The sequence below is a fragment of the Camellia sinensis genome, chromosome 12, assembly GCF_055761805.1.
Source record: "Camellia sinensis isolate YWXY chromosome 12, ASM5576180v1, whole genome shotgun sequence".
Lineage (NCBI taxonomy): Eukaryota > Viridiplantae > Streptophyta > Magnoliopsida > Ericales > Theaceae > Camellia > Camellia sinensis.
Window position 1 is genome coordinate 36,558,304 of NC_138972.1, and position 14,251 is coordinate 36,572,554.

General features: G+C 38.0%; 1 long non-coding RNA gene across 1 annotated transcript; it reads left to right on the forward strand.

Annotated features, from left to right (window-relative positions):
- The first annotated feature begins 6,132 nt into the window (after positions 1–6,132).
- LOC145804129 (uncharacterized) lies at positions 6,133–12,010 on the forward strand. Its single transcript, XR_014345745.1, has 2 exons — positions 6,133–6,957; positions 11,712–12,010. It is a non-coding gene; the product is annotated as an uncharacterized LOC145804129 (long non-coding RNA).
- The last annotated feature ends 2,241 nt before the right edge of the window (positions 12,011–14,251 follow it).

The following is a 14,251-nucleotide window of genomic DNA, read 5'->3' on the forward strand; positions in this document are numbered from 1 at the left end:
GCTTCAAGAGACTTGATCTCTCTCTTCATAGAAGATGCTTCCCTTTTCATATCAACCAACCTTTGACGATTTTCAAAGGATTGCATGGAAAATGAGTGGGCATGCTGAATGGCCTGCAGAAAAACAGAAATGTGAGACAGTACTCTCAGTGAAGAACAGAAGAAAAAATCACAAGTACAAACAGAAGTACTTACTTGAGCGGAGTGTTGGAGCATAAGAGCGTAATTTTCATACTCACTAAGCTTGCCATTTCGCTCCAAGTCATTTGGTAGAAGAAGAGCAGTGCTAAGGGCGACAGCAACATTAATGTCGTCAGCACTTTCACTAGCCATAATGGGCCTATCCTCCAGGGATAGATCAGGGGCCCAGGGGACATCGGGCTTCTTTGAAGCCGAGGTCGTCGCGGACGATGACCTCGCCTTCTTCGATTGTGTGGACCCTGAGGGTTGGCCCTCAGCAGACCTCTTGGTTGAAGTAGAGGCTGATTTTTTGCTTTCTGCTAGTTTAGAAATCGGCAAAGCATCCTCGGCCTCGGCATCTGTAGTCTTGGCCTTAGGCTGAGCCTTTTTTACTCTCTTTGGTTTGGGTGGAAGCATTGATTGCGTTGGTGCGGCTTCGGCGTCAGTTGGAAGGTCGGCGAGGAGGTCTTGGACGACAGGCCTTGGACGAACCATTTCGGCAGCCTTTACAAGCTTTCTTCGACGTTTGCGTTCAGAAATTGGTATTAAGTAGGGGGCCGAAGTTGATGGAAGATCGGCTGGGTCAGATGTGGACTCTTGATCTGTTCGGGATGTAGAAGCAGTTAAGGTTGTGGCTGTGGGTGGAGAAAGACTCTTCTTCCTTTTTCTTGGGACGTCGGGTAAAGTCGATTTGTATGTAGGGATGAAGTTTAGTAATACTGGGGCTTTTCGTTTATGGATTGGAAGGCCAAGAAGTGTTTTCAGATCTGTTCCTGGGAAGAAGGATTGGCGAAAATTTTTCGGTGGCTGATGAAGATCTGCAAAGAAACAGACGTCAGAAACACAAAGTATTAAAGTCTTAAATAAAAACAACTAGAGTGTTGACTCAGGGCTCTTACTCTTGCCCTCTGTAATTGTTCGAGGAAGAGGGTAGAGGTGGACATCTTCATCTGGGCCAAATTCCCAATTTCCAGAAGCAATGAGAAAATCATCTCCAGCCCCCTTGTTGGAGTCTGGGAGGTCGGCTATAATTTTGTACTGAGTGGATCTCGGCTTAAGGTAATAGACAAAACCCCTATCCTTCAGATCAAAAGGGCACATGGTATAACAATATTGAAGGTCGGCTAGGGTGATTCTAAGGTTTTCTTGCCTAGCTAAGGCAATAATACCGTTAATTACCCTATAGGAATTGATAGTAAGTTGCATGGGGTTCAGCTTATAGAAATGGAGAACTTGACGAAAAAGGGGATCAAGTGGAAGCCGAAGTCCACATTCGGTAAAAGCAACTATTGGAAAAGGCATTGTATGGTCTGTGGGCACGATGGTATCATTATCCCCAGCCAGCTTAAGATGAACGTCGGCTGGGATAGAGAATTCTTGCCTAAAGTATTCAAGTTTTGTTGGGGTATTTACCCTATGCCTCCACATACCCATTATGTTGGCTTAAACTAAGAGGAATATGTTTCAGAAAATGGGCGTTTTTCAGGTTTCCCTAAAGATTAAGGGTTCTACAGACAAATCCCAAATCTATGAGGTATGAAGATAAAAACCGAGGGCACAGATCTGGGGCAGACACAAAAAAGAGAAAACAAAGACGAAGTTTCAGATTCAAGAATAGAGGTATAGTTCTCAGAAACAATAGAGATACAGAAACAAATCAAGAACAGCGGTAAAGAGAATGATGAAAAAAGCATAGAAGTCCAAGGTATAGCCACAAATTCAAGATACGAATAAATCTAAGACCTCGAACAAAATCAGTAATGGCAACTGACAGACAAAAGCACATAAAGAGAATGAAAGAATTAAAGGAAAGGGTCTTACCAGGACAAATGAAGCCGAGGCAATGCTCGCCGAACCCAGAAATTGATTGCAACAGCAAAGAGGGCTTTTGCAAGAATGAGGGATTAAAAGCAATTCCAGAAGAGAGATTGAGGCGATGTCAGATTCGAAGAAAAATGAGCTTTCAGAGAGAGAAAGAGCAAGAAGACGGAATGAAAAAGTGAAGAAAAGATAGAGGCAAAAAAGAGTTTTGTCAAAAAATTTGAAACGGCGGCAAAATTAGGGCAATCATTACGCCTAGGGTAACGCACGCGTCAGACGGCGCAAGACGAACGAACAGACAGCTTCCAGGCGCGTCTCAGGCACGCTCCAATGAAAACAAAGCACGTAAGAAGGAACGGTTAGATATGCATGACAGCTCATGCGCATGAGAGTACGACCGAAGCCTCATTCTCCGAAGAGAACACGTCGGCTGAAAGAAGATAATCTTGGCTAAACAGTTTTTTTGAGCCATTACTCAGGAAAGAAGTAACAAAATTTCAGAATAGATTCCATCACCTCAGAATGTCGAGGTAATAGAATCTAGGGGGCAGTTGTGGGGATGTATTTTCTGAATACCAACACGTGGCATGGTGACGCCGACGTGTCAGCCGAGGTGCCACGTGCCCTGGTAGTTAAGCCGAGGTAATCTCGGAGAAGCCGAGGTCATCTCCGAAGATATCGGAATCCGAGATAAGGGACAAGAGTCCTAAGGCAAAAAGGGGACTTAATCAAGATAAGGATAAAGCTCTTAGGGAGTTTATCTTTATCTCTTAAAGAGTCCAGAATAAACAGTAAATCAGAGTTCATAGAAGTCATACTTCTAGCGGGACTTGGATTGAGTATATTATAAAAGAGAGGCACCCCCGTGGGTCTAAGGTATGTAATTCATACTTTGAGTATTCAGTTTAGTACTTGATTATCTTTGAGAGATATTTTACTGACTTGATCGTCGGAGTGCCCCCGGGTGGAAGAACCACCGCCGGAGCTTTTTCTTTCTGTTTCAGGTTGCTTAAGCCATCTATTCTACTCGTGCTCTCCAGCTGATCACTAAACGGGCAGTGTGGTCGGAAAATCACCCACACAATAGGTATGTATAAAACGTCTAAAATGAGTGTTGCCATTACGACCCTACTTATTACGTTGGAGCCCTCATTTTTAAATTTATTATTATTATAATAATAACCTCAAATGAAATTATTAAAAAGAACATCAATTATTTGGGACACCTAATCTCACAATTAAACTCACAAACCCATTTAATCATAAGAAGGGTTTTTATGAGAACACCTACCTCCACCACCACCCACACACTTCAAAACCTTCAAAACTTATCCATCGTCAAAACTTTTAGGAACCCTCCGGAGGTGATATTTCGACGGCGATATTCCCGCGGTAATGATAGCAACCATTTGATTATACACACTTCTCCAACAAATGGCAATGAGTAGAAGTTTTTTTGGCAACCATAATTCCATGAGATGAATGGAGTACAACAATGTAAGTTCAAAGAACGTTCATAGCTTGGGATGGTGTTTGCAGCTTAGATGTGATTGACCTTGTAACGGTAAGTTTCTTCAAAAATACGGACAAAAATGGTGAAAATAATTTAATTTTTTTTTTCTAGTACCGAACTCCCGAACATAAGACAAAAAAATTGTAACACAAGGTTGAATTAAAGGACTTTGTTCGGCAATGGATAACCGGATATTATTTATATGTTCAACACCTTAATTTCGAACAAATAAATTTTGTTCAGACATGCTTTACCTATCACTAAATTTAATTTGTACGAAAGCAAATAGATTGAAAGCAAAAAACAAAAAAACTAAAATGAATTTAACAAGAGATTGGTGTTATTAGTACGAGGGTGAATCACGAAGGTTCTCTTACGCCATGAGAAGCTCCTTTTCCGTCATGAGAGAGAAAGTAATCGACGAGGGTTTTGGGAGATTGCTGTCATAACTTTTAGAGTTTCGGGAGATAAATACTTTTTAGGGTTGTATGGGTGTGCATTTGAGTGTGAAATTTTGAGAAGGTTAATTTTGGTATTAGGGAGGGGGGAGAAATTTGAAGGGTTTTAAAATTTATAAGTGTGAATCCAAAGAAATGGGAGGTCCAAAGTAATAAATGAAGTGTTAATAGCAACACTTGTCTAAAATGCTATTTTAATTGAGTTTAATGATTGAAATGCCATTTTTCATCGATTTTACTTAACGAAAATAGACAAATGATTTAGATTGAAAACAAATAACAAGCTTAGGATTTAAATTGATAAAATTAAAAACCTAGGATTTATTTTATTACAAGGCTCAAATCTTAGAGAATTTTTTATTTTTATTTTGGCTGTAATTTTCCCTATTATTTATGTAGAGTCTAATAAGTGCCCCTTAAGACCCAAAAAAAAATGTATGAATCTATATCTTTTTGGTGAATGTATTCTTCTTTTCTTTTTATTTTCTCATACCTACATGTGCAATGGTCATGCAATCTAAAAATTGATTTAAATGGAGAAAGAAAATTTGTTGTTCTCACAAATGTAATTTTATTTTGATAACCTCGACAACTAATTTCATTATACGAGTCGAGTTTGAATTAACTTGAGAATCAATACTAGCTCAACCAATTTATTGTCAATTAATGATTAATTATAATTTGATGCGCTAAACAATCTGGCAGTATAAGAAAAAGGGTGAAGGCAATGTGGGATTAGAGAAGAGAGGTTGCATGTGGAGGTAGAGGTCAACTTGGTGGGAAAGGTAGAGAAGGAAGGTTACAAGTAGAGAGGTCACGTAGTCGAAGTGTTTTAAATAAGAGTCGATGTGGTTAAAGGAGAAACAATGAAAATGGGAGAAATGATGATCAGGGATGCGTGAATAGTGACAAAGGATGGTTAACAGGTATAAATATCAACGCATAAGATGTTTATATATAGAATCATTTGATAAGAAGGACTCATTACAAATTTAACGATAATGATTCATTTTATATTATAAAATCTTGTGCATAACACAGATAATATACTAGTATATATCTATCTATTTATATTATTACATAAAGTAAGAAGGTCAAATTGATGTTTTAAACTCTTTGCTTTTTTGTATGTGATTTTTTCCTCACAATACAAATGACGTCAGTATGCAATAACTGCATTATCTTCTCAAAATAGCTTCATGGTCAAATACACAATGCATAATTGATTCAGTTATCTACTCTATCACAAATTCAGTTACTATAATTAAGATGTGTAATTCAGTTACCATCCGCTAGTGAAAGGGAGAGAGGGCATTGTGGTTCTACAATATTCATTAGGATATAAGGTGATCCAATGGATCACAAAAGGGCCAGGTTGTTCATGGTTAGAATTTATGAGGCCTGATGTGTATGCCTATGTGCTCCTATTTAAGCCTAAAAATACTAATAAGTAAAAGTCAAATCAAAGAGTTCCAAAGACAGCAAACCACAAATTGGAGAAGGACGTACAGACTCATAATTTTAAGGGAAATTCTACATTCACTTGTGACATTTATGATATTTAATTATGATTTATTCTAGTATTAATTACAGTACTCGGGCCATAACTCAATTTCTTAATCTTTTGAGTTATTAAGTCCAAGATCTAATCTCTTCGAATCAAAAGGATACAATTTGTCCAAAAAGATAATTATCTGTTAAAATCAATCTACATGTCTCTCTTGAAATCATCATATCTTTTGAAATTACCCAATTTGTCTATATGTTGAAATTCACCAAGCCTATTTTCCTTTCTGTTGAAATTCACCAAAATACTTATTTATTGAAATGTGACACATGTAACTCATTCCACAGCATATCTGTTGAATATCACACATTTCTCTACTTTACCACCACTACTTGCTACTGTTGGTCACCGCTGCCGCTCAGCAGGTGACTTTTTCGGCCAATTTTCCGGTAACATTTTTAGCATGATCTTATCACCAAATAAAATTTTACATTGGACCTAATGCCTTATACCTTCTTTAAATTGAACTATTCAAAAATTTTCTTTATTAATATTATGACTTAGTCATGATTTAGTGTGGCCTTAATTATGACTGACTTATTATAATTATTATTTTAGTTGTAATTGAAAATGTATTTGGTTGTTGCTGACATCATCCTATATTCGACTGACCTTAAGACTTGGGCACTTGCTATTGAACACCCGATGACGAAAGTTGGAATGTGCTATCTTACGAATTCCTCAGCAGAAAAGCCGGGTTCAAGCTTTAAATCAAAACCTTATACCTGTTTTGGCCAAACTATCCAAGTATTAGACATGAGTGGAAAGGAGGACAATTCTCTGGAAAAATCCTCTTTTTTATTTCAAAATAGTATGGCTGCACATGTTTTGGTTTGGCTGTACACTTCTTCCTATGGCCATACAAACAAATTTCGGCCGAATAAAAAGTGGTTAGCCAGCTAAAACATGTGCTGACCGAATGTTTTGTCCAGAAAACAGACCATTTTAGGGAAAATTGGATTCTTGCTCAAGCTTCACACAAATATTTCAGAGCTTCGTATACAAGTTTCACACAAATATCTCAAAGCTTCCTATTCAAGTTTCACACAAATATCTTAGAGCTTCCTACGCAAGTTTCACATAAATATCTTAGTTATCTTGCCTGACTGCTAACGCAAGTTTTGCCTCAAAGTCTATATATACAACCTCTTCACCTCATTCTAAAGGGTTGGCAATTCATTGCAAAGGGTGGAGAAATTTTCTTAAGGCCTAGAGAGCAATTTCCAAAGCTTGTGCATCACACCACCCTTGCACTTCCATTTTCTCAACTTCCCATCTCTTTTCTTCATACATACACCACCTAAAACACCATCAAAACTTGATCTTGAGGTTCTTGTTGATTATTCAAGCCATATCCAAGGACCTTGAGGGTGTTTGGAAGCAAGTTTGGTAATCAAAAGCTCTTCCTTCCATTAAAAGGTAAGAGTTAGAACTTTTCCCATCTCTTTCTCTCTTCTTTCTATTCTTTTCTATAGTTTTCTTTGTTGTTCTTACCATGTGATCCTCTTTGGGGATGCGGATGGATCAGCCACCCCCCGTAGAGTTAAAGTATAATCTCTCTCTATTTCAATGTAATCCTTTTAACTTTGGGATGTGGTTGGCTCAGCTACCCCCTATAGAATTGTTAGATAGTATAGTTTATCCTTACTTCCATATATTTTAGATATGGTATGTAGATGGCTTAGCCACCCCCTAATAGAATTATTTGATAGTGTAGTTTCTTTACTTTTATACATTTTCTTACTCTTTTTCATCATTGAAGTATTTTGATCCATGTGATTCAATCCACAGCTCAATCTTGATGAGTGCTTGTGGTTATTTCATAGGATCCATTGGATGATTGTAGACACCCCATTTTTGACCGCCCTTAAGACTTGGGCACCACTGATGTTTTGCTTGGCGGAGAAAGGTGTGCAGGGCAAATGTTTAGTTTCTTCGGCAAGGAGAGAGGCAAATCCTTCAAAACACTTTGTTTAGGGGTTTGGAGTTGAAGAAGAGAGGAAAGGAAAGGAGAAAACTAGTTTGGGAGAAGTTCGGCATGGATCTAGGTAGAAGCGAGTTGAGCAGCCCTCGCTGAATCGGGCTCATCTGTCTGTACACTTGGAGTTAATCTATGAGGCCACCACCGTCGGAAAGCTTACTTCCGGGGCTTCATTTGGCACTAAAGAATCTCTTAAAGCCAAGTCCGGGTGGGGGAGATATGATTGGTTGAAGTTGGGTATCATCCCGGTTGGATCGAATCTGCGCGGCTTCACGAAAAAGGGCATAACTTTTTGCACAGAAGGAATTTTAATGCAAGGTTTGTTCCATTGGAAAGCTAACTTCCGGGGCTTCAATTTGAACACCAACCGGATGTTTTTTGACCTTACCGGCCATCCACCGACACTATATTTATCCGACCGACCAGTATAAATTGCAGGTCGGCAATATATTGTGCCGACCGGCCATTTATTTTGCCAATGACCTCCTTTCATGGCCGATATGCCCCTTTTTCATCCCTCAAGCATGGTGCATGCCAGCTGTGCCAGCTGGGATGCACAAACCCTACTCCACGTGCATATATGTGGCTACTTTGCACCCTTTGCACACCCTTTGGCCCCTTTTCTTGCACCCTTTGCTCAAGGCTTCTTGAGGAAGCCTTGACCCCTTATCTTGGCTTCCTCAAGAAGCCTACCAGCTGTCCAAGCTTCTCCAATAAGCCTTGACCTCCCCTTTAAACCCCTTTGACCCTTTGAGGCTTGTCTTAGAAGCTTAGGATTGCCTATATAAGGAAGCCATCCTCCTCCATTGTTTTGGTTCAGCAAAAACCAGACCTAATACATACATATAACATATATATCACCCTCTCTCTCTATATCTCCCTCTCTCTCTACATTTGGGTGTGTTAAGAGTGATCAAACACCCTTGTTCTTGGGCCATTTCTTCATCAACTCATAGCACAAGGCATCCAACGCCCATTCCAGCAGCTTGAGGCTGTCCTCCAGAGGTTAAAAGCTCCCAAACTCGGTCCAAAGGTTGCTAAAGATTGGTTCTACAAGGGTGAGTCCCACTTTCCCTCTTTTGTGCATTTTCTTGGCCTATATCTTAGCTCCTTGTGGTTACATCTTTGGGCTCCGACCCAAACTTCAAATCATCATATTTTGAGGTCCTCTTCATGTTTGATTGAGGACCTCTTGCTGTTTGAGGACAGTAGCTAGCACTTCCTTCATTAGCCCTCTTTATGCCATAATTTTGCATAATATTTTTGGCTTGTGTGTGATCTGTTTTGAGGCATGTTATAAACTGTGAAGTTGCTTATTTTGAGCCCTTCTTCAAGATTGAAGAAGGGCTCAACACTATTTGGATACTCTATGTGCTACTTGCTTTGAAATCCATGTGTTAGCCCCGTTTTTGTATGCCATTTTAGCCCTATCTTTGCTTGCTGTTTGGCCATGTCATAAACTGTAAAAATGCTTGTCTCAAGGCTTTCTTGCTTCTGTCTTCATGCTCCATGTCCATATTATGCATGCTTTGTATAGCTGTAAGCCATTTCATATGCCTAATTTTGCATTTCGGGATTCATTCCATGCGTTGAGTGTTGTTTCGTTATGTTTCGGGGCTGTTTCGCATCACCTATCACCTCTGAAATTTGCATGAAAACTTTCCATGTTTGTGCCTTTCAAATGCGTCGAAAAGCGGCTTCATTATGCTTAAGTCTTGGACCATGTATCTATGCATGTTTGCATGTCATTTGCCTCCGTGCACTTAGCATTTTGGCCACTGTTTTGGGCCTAACTAGAGCTGCCTAATTCATGTTTAAGACCATCCTTTGCTTATTTTCATGATCACCTTGCATGTTTGCTTGTATCGGCATGTTACATCCTTAGCTCGTATGCCTAAGTTGCATTGCATCTTGCATGCATCACCTTGCCTCTTGAGATGAGTATGATAGAGGTTAGGCCCCCTTGTGTGTTTATTTGGTTTGCATGCATTTTGAAATTGAAGTTGCACACTTGATTCTTTGGGCCATCATGCATGGAAATGCGTGATTGGTGGTCCGAGAATCGGGGCACATCCTCCTTTGAGTCATTAACATGATAAGGAATGTGATAGGTGCATAAATTGCTTGAATTGCATTGCCATGCAAGATTTTGCCCTCTGCTGCTGTGAGTTGTAGGTTCTGCAGAAATTTATTGCCGGCCGGCAGTATTTAGTGCCGACCGGCAGTCAATCGATGGCCGGTGGATCTATTTTGTGCCGGTGACTAAATTCTACTGCCGGCGGAAATTCTGCTCAGCCGATGATATCCCCCAGTGTCCTGAGAGGCATCCCTGAGACTTTGGCAATTTTCAGAGGAGCAGAGCAGGGAAAACAGAGGCAAACTATGCATGGCAGTGCGATTCCGAGCCAGTCCCGAGCATGTGTTGCATCTGGCCCTCGCCCCGAGGCGGTTTACTGTTTTTCTTTAGTTCAGTTAATTTGTTAATTAATTAAGCAATTTGTAATATTTAATTAGCTTGCGTAGTTAATTAATTTGTATTATTATTTTGGTCCCTCCGAGTGAGGGCATATTTGTAATAAGTGTGCGTGCGTGTGATGTATGTCTTCCAACCCCACTTCTTTCTTCCCTTTTATTTACCTGCTTATGATGGTAGATTAGGGCACATTTATTTTAGCATACCTTATGCTATGCATGCGTGCATTCATGCATTTGTTGACATGCATCAGGCTCGGCACATCACGCTAACTGCATTTGTACTTCAATTCAAAAAATTGAATATGTGATAGTTGATCGCATTTCATATGCCATGCTTAGATTAGCCGAGCCTATCTAATTGCATCCTGTATGTGTTGAATTAGGCAATTTAACATGAACTAGGACACGCATGTTTGCTAACTAGTTTACTATTTTGGCACGGAGTACGATATAAGTATTTATGCTTTAGCATCCCGCATGTGTGTGAATGTTAACATGACAGTATGCTTGCCATGCGGTTAAATGCTTATGTGTTAAACTGTTTGAATGCCTGTGGGTGAAGGTTGGATTGTCTGAGTTGGAAAAACTCATTGAAAACCGTGTTTTAGCCTACTTGCGAGTAGCAAAATCCAAAGTATTTCCAAAGCAAACGGATATACAATGTTTATTCCCAAATTAGACAATCTAGTCTATACTTGTTTGCTGCGCGCATAATATAGTAATTCTAGGCCAATAACCGGAATAAGAACACATAAACGTTTTCAAAACAGAATATCACGGTTAGTAGAGGCCGGTCTCCGGACCGGGCGAAAGGGGGTGCTCATAGCTGACCTTCCCCGATCGTACCCAAGCTCCCGAGCCGAGACAACTCCGGTGATGACGGACATGTGGCCTTCGGCACCGAGTCAGGGTTTCCTAAATTTCCTCATTTTAAAAAAATATTTAGGTGGCGACTCTATATCTGGCAAAGCAGTCCATGTTTGGCACTACTTTTTCAAAAATCTGTTTCTCAAAACGATTTGCCAGATTTGGACTCTTTGGTTCAGATTAAGAACCGCGACAACAAAAATCGCGAGTCCGAACTGTAGTAGCGAGGTCCCCCTCCGCGGGCGCGTCTACAATGATCCTTTGTTATCTCTCTCTTCCTCTCCTTTTTTCTTTGAAGCTCAAAGAGCTTACTCATCAAATAGTGTTGAAAACTCTTTTCTTAACCAATTTTGAACATGGGAATGGACTTTACATCCATATTCCATGACCAAAGAAGATGAGTCTTCAAACTTTTTATTTTTTATTTTTTGGATGTGTTATATGTGTTTTCTTTTATTTCCCCCCTATTTTCTTAGAAGCCCCATAGAGCTTTCTTTAGCTTTATGAGGCTTCTCTTTAGAAATGGTGGCAATCTACTCTCTTCAATTAATAACATGGATTTGGGTATTAATTCACCTTTATTCAGAAAGAGATGAATGCAGGTTTCCATCTATTTCTTTGGCTTGATCTTCTTTTTAGTTTCAATTCATGTACATAGTAGCTTTTGTGTATATTACATAGCATCTCCTATTGTTGGTTGTTGGATGAGGCTATCAACATCTTCCTTGAATATCTTTATGAGATGAAGGAGTAGAAATGATGAGCATCCTTTGAAAATGTTTTGTTTGTTCTATTTTGATTTTGTCGCTCCAAAAGCACGGTTTTACAAATTTGTTGTATGGCCGTCCAGATAAAGGATCCAACCAAAAATCATTTCATCTGGTCAGATCATTCATTTGGCCGGCCAAATGACTTTTCCAGGCAAAACAGAGCATAAAGAGCAATTTTTGGCAAATGATGTCTTGGGTATGCATAGTTCCTGTTACGGTTTTTCTTTCTATGTCACATGATTTGTTCGATTCAACTTCTAGTGGTTGAATCAATTCATTATTGTAATAACTTCCTACCCCACATCTTTTATCCCTTTCAGCGTAAAGGATTGATGTAATAATTTCCAACCCCTATTTTTTTCTATCTTTTTTATTTCCACGCTTTCCATAGTTGTTGATATCATCATGTTTTCTTTTTATCATATCTATGCCATGTATACATATTTTATGCATTTGGATTCAACTCATTTACATGTATGGGCTTATCATTTTTTATGTGATTTTATGTGCAACCTCATGCCTTAAGATGACTCGCATGTCATATACTTAGTAGCCGGATCTATAGTTGCATTCTTGTGTATGTATTGCATTAGAATTTCGAATATATGATCATGCATATTTTATTAACATTCTGATTCATTCTTTTGGGGGACGCAAGTAAATACTAGTTAAGCATTTATAACTTTAGCATCCTGCCTGTGCATATTTTCTTATTATATCTAACATTTTACCATGCGGCTACATGCTTAACGGATATATCTTTATGATTGCTAGTAGATGGAGGTTGTGCCACTCAATTTAGAATAGTATTGTTTCTTATGCCCGTGAGCTCAATTTCTCTTGAGTTGTACATATTTCAAAACTCTTTTAAAATGCATGAGATTAAAGCATTCCATAATGAATGACACAGTCTATACTTGATTGCTTCACATAGTAATGTTAACATTAATAAATAATCAGAATATGAGCATATATGGTACATAAGACTCATATCATGGTTTAGTAGAGATTGATCTTTTGATTGGATGAGTGAGAGTACTCAATTCATAACCTTCCCTTCTCATACCTAAGGTTTCAAACCAAGGCATCTTTGGTCATCACAAACAATGACCTTTGGCACGAGTCATGGATTTCCTAATTTTCTCAAAAGATTAATTGGTGATTATTAGATTTGGTGATGTAGCCAATTTTTGGCAAATTTTACAATAAATGAATTTTCTATAAAGTTGTTAGATTTGGACTATCATTTATGTTTCATATTGTACTTGTGAGACTAGATCGAAGATTAGGAGTTTGAACTGTTGGGCGTGCTTGGGTACCTCCCGAACATCTCATAGTTATATGTGTTTAGTTATGACTCATTTTTTTTAAAAAAAATTATGACTGAAAAAGATTTTCTTATAACATTTGTGGTAATCAGCACCACAAATGTCATAACTTGCATATTATACATTATTTTCAGGGGTGTATATTCTAGAATGATCTTAATTTTAAACTTATAAATTTACTAGTGAATGAACCATGCCTAAAGGCACTCTTAATGCAAACGCCGCTCCCTAGCCGTAATGCAAATTAAAGAATAAATGAATAAAAATTTCCATGATTTTATACTTATATATTTTAGTAATTCAAATTAAATAATCTAATTTAAGGACAATATTCTATATAAAACTTAAAGAAATGCTATTCATTATTATTATTTTTTTCAACACTTTATTTCACTTCTTAAGTACATTAATGCAATCTAAATTATGTATATGTGTTTGATTTATATTATTTAATAAATAACGGAACTAACCAGGCTAAATAGAAGATCAACTAGGAAGTGAATAATTCCAGTATAATATTTTGGTGATGTATAATAGCCCTCTAATATCTATAGATATAAAAGTTACAACTTATACAAATTAGCAATATTAATATTTTAACAGTGAAATGTAAAAAATATAACTATTTTTAAGCTTTTAACAATTTGACAAATTAAAAATGGCAAAATCAAAGTATAGTATTTAGGGTAAATTATGTAAATGGTCCCTGTAATTTATCCGTTTTTTCATTTTGGTCCCCGTTGTTTCAATTTGATCAGTTTTGCCCCTTAATTTTACGAATTGTATTATATTAGTCCAATAAATAACAACGGTTAAGTTTGATGGATGAAAAATCAAATGATGTTTCAATTTGGTCCCTGTAGTTTATAGGATGTATCTATTTGGTCCCTACAGTTTATAGGAAAGTCAAATCAACAGGGACTAAATTGACACATCCTGTAAATTACATTGACCAAATTGAAACAACATATGATTATCCGTCCATCAAACTTAACCGCCGTTATTTGTTGGACTAATATGACACGATCCGTAAAATTAAGGGGCAAAATTGAACAAATTGAAACAACAAGGACCAAAATAAAAAAGGTAAATTATAGGGACTATCGCTGTAATTTGCTCTAATGTTTATGATTCTATGTAATAGTAATCAAACAAAAAATGACACCTAAATTAAAGGTTGCTATGCCAACTTAATTAGTGGTGCACCTAAATAATAACGTTTACCCAATACAAGCTCTCTAATGGAGCTTTGAGAACAAAGTTGAGAACACAATAAAGTTGCTAAGTAGGGA